The sequence below is a fragment of the Dendroctonus ponderosae genome, unplaced genomic scaffold (genome assembly GCF_020466585.1).
Source record: "Dendroctonus ponderosae isolate FM_Combo_2020 unplaced genomic scaffold, Dpon_F_20191213v2 Dpon_F_20191213_1, whole genome shotgun sequence".
NCBI lineage: Eukaryota > Metazoa > Arthropoda > Insecta > Coleoptera > Curculionidae > Dendroctonus > Dendroctonus ponderosae.
In genome coordinates, this window is record NW_026017110.1 from 43,238,567 (window position 1) to 43,248,705 (window position 10,139).

Here is a 10,139-nt window from a genome sequence, read left to right on the forward strand (position 1 = left end):
AATAATAATAATAATAAAAATATGTTTAAAAAACCATGTGACACGATAATAACCGTGATATTTATACCTACAGATATAACGTTTCTATCACTCATGTTATTGATGCCTAATTTGCGTTTTCCGCCAATAGCTTAGTTTTCAGTGAGAATTTTTACTTTTTACTGTTTTGTTACCCGCCAAAGTAGTAATCTATAAATGGCGCTAATAATAAAAAAAATTAGATATTGAAAATGAAACCCCCAAAAACTTGGTTTTTCTGATTGACCCCTTGGAGGGAAAAATGGAATTTCCAGCAACGTTTTGCTCTTAAAAGCCGCAAGGTCTACAAGAAATTTTATTAAGAAAATAGTCATACATGTCTGACCAGTCGTTTAAATTATTTCCATCGTCACTTATTTGTGAGACGCTTTTTGCTAAAGGCGAATTTGAGGGATACCTATTTTCAATTCTCCCATGCAGAATATGAGTAATAGAGCACGTTTTAAAGGTAACTCAATACAAGGTCTGCGTCCTAAATGTGGGTCTGCGTCCTAAACCGGGTATAATGGCCTACATTTAGCAAACTTATTTCGAATTTTAATTAGAACCTAGTTTCCAGCATATGTATTATACTTGGGGAGATTAAGCCGACCCGACCGTCTTTCAAACCATGCTTCGCGGTCCGATAAGCTCAAAGCATGCTATCGATCCACCGAGCCCCAGAAAATGGATCGCAGAAAATTGAGTTTTGACACGCATCGTTCGCACTTCACTGAAAAAAAAAACGTTTTCAGAAGAAAAATCCATCATTCACCGCGGCGGCAAAGGCATCGGCTCGATAAACGATTTCCTCAATATCAGCCATCAAAATTGATATATCAACCTGAAGTTAATTTATTCATTGCAGGTCGACCCCGCACATATTGTAATTTGGCCTAATGAATTTTAAAAGACAATAACTCAGTCAGTCCCGTTACTAAATCATAATTAGGTACATTTTTTCGATGTGTGTGCCTCGTTGCACTCGGCATTCGTTAACCGTATAAGGGGAAACGACCTAAATGGATGCTGATTTCATTGCTATTTATATTCATGCAACAACGTGACCATGAGTGGAGGAATTCGTTGTAGAGTGAAAGGGTTCGTGTTAATCTGACATCATCACTTTGGGTTTCATGCAAGAGATCGCTCATCTTGCTGTTGCGTCATCGTCATGACTCAACCCAAAAGTTCAGAAATTCAGTATTGGATTCAATTCGTCAACATATATTACAAAAATAAAAAAAATGTTCAAGTTTTCAGTTGGGGATAAAAGCATGTTTTATTCCCAATGAAAGGGTTTTCAAATATCTCGCGGCACAAAACATTTTAGATGAATAATTGAACGGGCAAGTGGAAGAAAGTGTTATGGAACATGCTTTCGCTTCAAACATTGCGAAGAAGGAATAGAAATTCATGTTACTACAAGCGACGGACAAAAAGTTTTCATGTAGAACCGGATTAAGGATGTTGCTAATCAGGGATCTCTGAACGTTATAAGCGAAAAAAGGTTTTCTAAAGAAAAAATTCAACGTCTTCGAAGTCTGCTCCCTTTCGTAGATTGGGTTAACGAAAACAAATTTTGGAAATTTTCCTACAGATGGAAGGCAAATCAACAAATTTAAAAACAGTGCACTAATTAGCAAAAGCTGGTTTACATATGATAAAACAATGTGAACTTTTATCAATAAAACAACAAACCTAACTTTTTTCTTATTTAGGTAGATCAAAATGTATGAAATTTATAGAAAAATTTTTGAAATAGAAAATTTTATATACCTGAACACTATAAAACAATTTCAATAAAAAAATATATACAAAATTGCCAATGAAATAACTTTAATGTAATTTTTCTCAAATTAAATTAGGCCTGGGTAACACTGTGTTGAGTTGCGCTATTGAATTGTTCCCGCTCTCTAAGTTAACGAGTTATAACTCATCGGTTAATGAGTTATAATTCATTTATTAAAGCTTCACGAGACTGGAATTTTCACATATGAAAAAAAGTCATCAACATGAGTAAGGTTTTACTACTTTGTTCAAACAACTAAAAAAAGTAATTTAGATTTTTCCTGGAAGAGAACTGAGTTCAAAGAAAGTCGGATCAGTTTTCTTGTAAAATCGATCTCGAATTTTTTTGCATAAAAATTCAGTTTGTCAGTATTTTACAGGAAAACGTTAAGACAAACACGGTTTTTCTTATTAGAGACAGTAATGTTTAGAAATATTGACCTAAAATTGAAGAAACCCCGGGATATATTTTTGGAAAAACACCCAGAAATTATTATAAGGGTTTTGTCCATAATTCGAAGCTGCAAAGAGTGTCCCAAACATTTTTGCACAACGGTTAAGGAGGCGAGTGTTCCAAAAAAATGTATCTTATAATTTTTCACAAATTTTTTCAGTATTTTAAATAAAACTAAAAAATAATGTGTTTTTTTTGCGTTTTCGATAAATAAACTTTTAGTTTGTGATCGGTTTTGGAGAAAACCTTAATTGTTCCAAATTTGAAGCTGGAAAGGGGTTTCAAAACTTTTTACAAAGCGACAAATGATTCGAAATTTATTTCCTAATTTATCATGGAACATACGTTAATATTGTCAGTAATTTTAAGTGAAACTTTGGAAAATTGTGCCTTTCAAAGAAAAAGTAACTTACCCAAAAAGTTTGAGGACATTTTAAAAATATTATTAATAAATGGCCCCTAAAATAAACAAGTTAAAAACAAACAAACTTAAAAACGAGACAAAAAAGTCATCAACATTTTCTCAGCAACGGAACTGAGTTACTGCGCCGGTGCGTTGGATTGGCGCACCAAGCCTAAAAATTCACTGAGTGACGCAAGCCTAAATTGAACTATTAAAAACATATCACCTTATTCTACTCGAATTTTCAATTGAGATTTTTATCACCCAAAAAAAACTTGGGAATCAACTAAAGCAGATTCAGCGTAATCCTTATTTTCCCCAGAAGATCGATTTTATCCGTCAAATAAAAGTCTTGATTTTCTTTTTGTGAAACCCGATTCGACTAGAAAATGGAAACGCAGGAAAGAATCCGTCGCAATGACGTAATTGCATGTCCGTTTTGCTTGAAGAACTCCACAAATGCAAACAAATATTTTGCACCCTTTTTAGGCAACGTGGGGCTCGATTTCATAGCAGCTGTTAAACAGCGAAAACATCAGTGTAGTCCTATACTGCACTGTACTTAATGTAGCGATTGAAAATAATGTAACTTAAAATAACATTTTTGACTGAGACTTTTAGTATGAATTGTTTAAAATCGAAATTATGCAAACATAATCATAATTGTAGAACTTAAATGGAAGCTTCAAAATAGTAATACCTCGCTTACCTCAGCAAAGACATAGCAGTTACCTACTAGACTTTAATTTAACTTTTTCTTAGCCCCCCAACAGACCACAACATTTCCACTTTTCAACGGTTTCTAATTTTTCGTTTAAAGAACAGCATTCCAATTTGAAACTAGTTCATCAACTATGCCGACTTGATTGAGGTTATCCTGCCCTCTTTTTATTATATTGTATGTTTAGTATTCATCTATTTTTGGTCAATTATTTTCCCATTTTCCAGTGGCCAAACAGTAGGGATAATGATGTTTGTTATTGTGTGACTTGTTTTCTTGCAACGGATGCTGCTTACTACTGATTAGCATGTAAATGCTGTGGCCTGCAAGAAATCCGGATCTAAGTCCGCCTGATTTTTTCAAATTGGGTCACTTACTTAAATGCAATGCACTGCATACATTTGAAAAGGATTAGTTTGGCAGAAAACCGCGTTTAAAATTCAAAATGTACCGACAAACGTTCGCGAACAAAGTTCTCAATTAATTATTGGCGTCAAATGGGGTCACTTTAAATCTACTAAGTGAGTTTTAGCATAATTTTCGACTGTTGAACTTGACAATTGCGCAATGTTTGTCATCATACTACCATTCTTTAATAAGCCTTGGGATGTACTGAATTTATTTTTAGCGTCTACCAATCGGAGCGTAAACGCTCGGCATTGTTTTCTCCAAAGATGGCAAATGAAACAACCGGAAATGTGAATCAATCGTCAATTCGCTTAATGAATTCAGCATTTGCCTGTGCAACTAGGCTAGCTGACAGCTTCCTGGACTTACAGAAATAACAAAAAAAGAGCTAAATTTAAAATGATGCGATAACAAAATAAACCGTTTTATACGGTTTCCAACTGATACATTTGGTGCCAAAATGTTTATTTCGAATTTAGTTTCACGCTTTCTACTCCGAGCTACTGTGACATGGGCCATTTTTTTCTCCAATCGGCTTTTGTTAGCGGACTGTCTTCATAAATTGATCTTAATATCTCTAATCGAATAAATATTGAGATGTATTGAAAGTTATTGTAGGACATTGGAGATTTGTTCATTAGCAGTCGATTTTTAATGCAAAAGTGTTTTTTTATGGCGTTTAGAACACATCAGGTCGATTTTCAATCACATTTAACAGCTATAACTTCAATGGTTTATGTGAGCCGCTTGCAAAGATTAATGTTTATTTGTTCCTAAACTGATTTTAATTTGCAACACAACAGTAAATGTTACTAAAAGAAACTGAGAAAGTTTTAAGTTTTATATGGGTCCCTCAAAAAGTTGATTGGAAAGACAACTAATTAAACTCCAAATTGTCTTCAGGTGATTTTGCATGCTAATCATAAATAGTACAGGTAGAAAGTAATTAAATAGTTGTTAACACATTAATTTAATTTTTTTAAACTGCTTGTTGCACTTGTTTATGTTACATGTTTATTTCTGGTATTGAGTTTAAAAAGTGTGGATTCAAAAACAGTTACACCGTTTTCAAATCATCTTGACACCATTTTGTTCTTGAATTATAAATTGCGAAACTTGAAAGTAAGTTATTAGAGTTGTTATTCATTAGACTTATCTCATTAGATTAGAAAATTGGCGTCATTCTTCTGGAGGTGTTATCTGGCGGCGTTTTAGGAGTACAGGAAAAAGAGTAAAAAAATAATTGCTATTAAAAATTGAGAAATTTGCAAAAAAACTAAATTGGAAAAACGGCAACAATGTTTCTCAAGGTAATCTGGCATTAACATTACGTAAATACCTGTTGCTTTGTAATTATTTAAATCTCCGGAAACCTTGGATAAATAGAGAAAGTGACAATAAGATGAACAAGGATAAAAGGTAAATTCAACAGGAATTTATTTCGAAACTCAAAACCTCGAATTATTAATTTGGTTACAAATTAGAAAAACATACATTTGAGTCTGTAACTCCAAACCAGTAACAAGCTAGTGCCTGTGTAATCACCTTACTATGCACTCTTCTCGGGCAGCTTCAGGTATTCGGTTAATTAACTCCTGCTCAATTTAAGCCGGTGTTCAGTTATCCATTGGTTGAATGTGAATCTTACATACGTGATAGGAATGTAGCCGGTATTTATTTGGTGCCTGGGAAAGTGTCAGTTGTTGTGCAATGTTCTGAGTGCCCCTGAAAGGCTCTTCTACAATTATGTTTAATACTTGTTCTTCTGTGTCTGGAACCTGAATATCAATTGTCGTCCACTATCTTCCTGGAACCACTCTCCGCGCCCTTTGTTGGCGTGAGTTCTTTCAGCTTCTGCTCTGTTACTGTAGCATTTCCCCTGAACTAATCGCATATCCGCAAATGCGTGAAAGGAAATTCAAAGTAAGTCCCATTTTGACAAATTATTGTTATTATTGGCAAGGGCAAGGCCAAAACATCATTGCCGCTTTTACTTTTCATCAAAAAATTGTAGAAGAGAACTTTTTGAATATCAAAAATTTTCGTAAATTGAAGCAAAGATCGTCATTTTTATTTTTGAATGCTTAAGTATTTCAATATGCTTCCAATTAAACATGGAACACTTTCAAAATAATGCTTAATAAAAAGGTTGAAATTCAATTTTTAACTGTTAATATCTTCTAGAAATTATCGGAAATTTTTTTTTTTTCAATTAATTTTTTTTCCAATTTTAATATTTTTCTCGTACCTTCCAAGAGCCCCTATTACCCCTTAAAAGGGATTACGCCAATTTTGAATCACCATGTATTTCTCAGCGTGAAAACTGCATTTTAAACCTTAAACAATCATTATCAGATGCGTTAATATAAATTTCCATTGAAATTACAAATAGGGAAAGTAGAAAGTAATTCAATTGCCACTGCTGAGAAATTCTTGGGCAAGTTTTGATGGATTTTTCCACATTTTTCTACGTTTCTTCCTTCTTGCTTTACATATAAAAAGATCATTCAAAAACAATATAATCAACTTCAATAATTTTGTCATATCGTCTTGCAGTAAGTTCATACATAGCAAATGTAGAAAGTAATTAAATCGATGCTTATAAGAGAAATGTTTCGTCAAAACTCTCATTTCGCTGGCATTATTATCAGTTATTTCCAATTTTGGGGTCGAAAAGTCAATTGGAAAAGCAATTAAATAATTTTGGGAACATCTAAACATCATTTGATACCCCAAACTATTGAGTAATTAATACGTTTTTTTAGACTTAATGAACTAATCGCCAGAGTGTTTTGCACATTTTTTAATGTTTGCTCTGCTGATTTTAAGTGCAAAAAATATAATGGAAAGGATTTTGAATCGATGGCAGGTCATGAATCCATAAATTTTAAATAGGAGTATAAATAGTCATTCAGTTTATCGGATAATTCACAATCGGCTCTCAAGGATTTCTCAGCCCATTAAACGTTTTTAATCGTGTAGACCTTTTATTATAGAAAGTCGATTCGAAAGACAAGTAATTAATCTACAGGTCGTCCTGAGATTATTTTGCCATATTTATAACTAGCGAAAGTAATTTAAGCGTAAGCTTTAAGTGTGAAGCTGGACAGAGCGGAGAGCTAAATTTCATGTGGGTTTTACAAGAATTTTAAATAAAATCACAATTAAATGTAAAAAGTAATTTAAACCGCTGCTTATGAGAATTTTCCTCCTCTTCACCATCAACATTTGGCTAATAGTTTTTCATTTGAAAATTTAGTCGAAAAGAAGAGTTCTATTGGACATTCCACGTTCTCCCTGCTAACTTTAAACGCAAAAAGCAAATGTTTTTGAATTATCAGCAAGTTTCTAACCGATACATTTACAATGGCGGTATAAATAGTGAAACTAGAGCCGAAAGTTATTAAAAGCCGCCACTCATAAAATACGCTCAGTAGTTTTTACACACTAAGTACTCGCTTTTGGCTGTGTTGCTTTTGATCGTAAAACGTACACAGTAAAGTACAAGCCATTGCAGAAGTTTTAAGACAATTCAAATGTTTTCCAGTCCTTTCGATATAATTATGTAGCTGTAAATTAAGTAACTTCAAAGTAATTATTGTATTTGTTGGTTATGAAGTACTTTTTATGAGCGAAATTAACCTTTGGTTTTGTTGCATTTTACTCAGTGTTTGACACGCTGACTTTAAACGAAAAAAGCGCTTATTAAGTGTTTATGAATTATTAGCAAGACATGTTTTCATAATTTTTCAAAATTGAAATTAGGTATTACCTAAAGATAAAATACCATTTATGAGAGACTCAATAATCTGTTTTTTTTTTTAGGAATAGCTAATATACTTCAGGCCTGTTGCCATAATGCATCAATAGATAAACTAGAAATTGGTTAAAAAGTTAAAAAGTGCTGCTTACCAAAGACTTTTAACAAATTTAAGTAGTTCGATTTTTCTTGCGCAGATTACTCGATATTTGTGCCAGCTATTTTAAATATCGATATTTGTGCCAGCTATTTTAAATATGAAAAATACATTTTATAGATATTTAATCGCCTGTTACTAGGGACGATACTACCTGTGAGTACCTCAAATGAGTAGTAACCGAATCATCTTGCGATACAACTCATATGAGTATTCTGAAAGTATCGATACTTACTCAAATGAGTAGTAAGCAAATCGTCTTGCAATACTGCTCATATCAGTATTCTGAAAGTATCGAAACCATTACCTACTCACAATTTTATTGACTGACTCGATATTGAGTGACTCTACGTATAATCGTCATAAAAACATTTTAAGTATACATTTTCGATGAGTTTTTCAAGACCGAAATTAACTGTTACTGTAAAAAAGCGGTTTAAATAAGGTATTATAATAAAATTCATGGAATATATTTTAATGCATTTATTGCCATAAGGTAAACAAAAAATATTATTTCTGAAGGTTTCCCAAAAAATCAGTTGCTGCAAATATTTAGGAAACCAGCTTTAGGAAATAGATATTCACTTACCTTTACATTACTTTAAAATTAGGTTGAAGCACGTTCAGACGGCGTAAAAATGCTTCTCCTTCCACAATGTAGGAAGGTAATAATTGCAAACAAACAACGCTAAAGCCTGCACTATTTTGTTGTATTTTAAACCTCCCTCCACAATAGATATATCTATTATATTCGATAAAGAAAACGTACTAGAAATAATTTATTTTCCTTATTGGCCGAAACTTGCAAAACTGCGTCTTCTAAAGTACTTTCTGGAGGTATGTTACTATCCGTACTAGCATCAAAAAAACTTTTTCCTTCCAACATATTTTCTAATTTAGAACAGCTAGATGTTGATGGCTGTGACATGTGCTCATTCCAACTCAAGTTCTTAAATAGACTTCATAAAATATCCTATATCTTCATAAATATATGTTCTGTGGGCAGTGTTTACACTTTTGATAATTCGATTCGGTACCAAGTATTTCGGTATCGAAATCAAAAGAATGGAATACCTACTTGTATTTACTCGTATCGAATAATCACTATCTAAGAGGCGGTACTTCACGTAAGGGTGTCATAACGCATATTGATCTAATTGATCTAGTTGTTATATGGTACCATATTACAGTCAGGCTGGGTCAGTAAGGGTGACATAACTCACGTTTAATGACGTTTTTATCAATTTTCACTATTTTTAAGTTCAGTTAAGGCGATTGACAATAGTCTTGGTTGTGACAGTGTTTACAGTTTTGATAATTTGATTATTTTCGACGATGCGATACTTCAATTCGATACGAGCACTTTATTTCGATACCAAGTATTGGTATCGAAAGAACGATTTAATTACCAAAGTACTCGGTATCGAAGCAAAAGTATCGAATACCTACTTGTATTTACTTGTATCGAATCATCCCTATCTGTTACTGAGCATTATTTGACTTTGAATTTAAATAAAAAAACCCTAATAAATAAAACACTGCAACAAAATTAACGATAATTTGAACATTTAAAGCGAGTTCCAGTAAAATATGAAAGCGGATTTATCGCTAAAGTAAAAAAGCAGTGCATGCTGCTCATCAGTACAGTGCAAGCTTTCGTGCAAACCACCTCTGAAGATGCAAGCCACTCGTGCAAAATCCCAATTCGGGGCCCAATTCTCGGGCCCCGGGCCCAATTCTCGAAACTGGGAACGGCGATCACATGAGAAAGAAGGGCGTGGTTCTCTCGTGAAGCAAATATTGGTATTCTTCAACGCGATCGAGTGATCCCATCAGGCAACGGCAGTAGAACAAGCTTCTCTTGCCAAATCTCGCGGGAACGCATCGTTCACCGGTTTTATAACCACACACTACATGCTGTGCTCTGATTTCGGTTCTAACTCGAAATAATGAATTTCATAAATAAAACTTTACAGTGTTCATAAAATAAGGAGCAATTTAAGAGATTTTCTAACAGAGAGTAGAGCGGGTTTGTATGGAATTGTTCTCAACAATCTTCAAGGTAAGTTTTTGTGTTTCGAATCGTGTTTTGTAGTAGAAACTATTTTAGTATTATTGAATTAACTTGTAGATGCAGAAAAACAAGAAGAAAATCCTCCACGGCAATTTCAACAACCCATGAACGCTATGGAAATAAATGAAATCAAGTTTGTCAAGCTTTTTAGGCTGAATAAGCAGCTGGTGCTCCAATTGATAGAAAAGTTGACGCCCTATCTTCAAGCAATATAGAAATATATCTGAAAACAATATAGAAATAGTAATTGAGAAACCAGTTCAACAATAAATAGATTTAATTGATCATTATAAGAATAAATGAATGAATACAGACAAATGTATAATATTTTATATGAAGCATTAACAGTTTTT

At 33.3% G+C, this 10,139-nt stretch overlaps 1 long non-coding RNA gene across 1 annotated transcript; it reads left to right on the forward strand.

Moving 5' to 3' along the window:
- Window positions 1–8,235: 8,235 nt before the first annotated feature.
- On the forward strand, window positions 8,236–10,104 carry LOC125502668. The gene is made up of 2 exons (XR_007280436.1): window positions 8,236–9,774; window positions 9,844–10,104. It is a non-coding gene; the product is annotated as an uncharacterized LOC125502668 (long non-coding RNA).
- The last annotated feature ends 35 nt before the right edge of the window (window positions 10,105–10,139 follow it).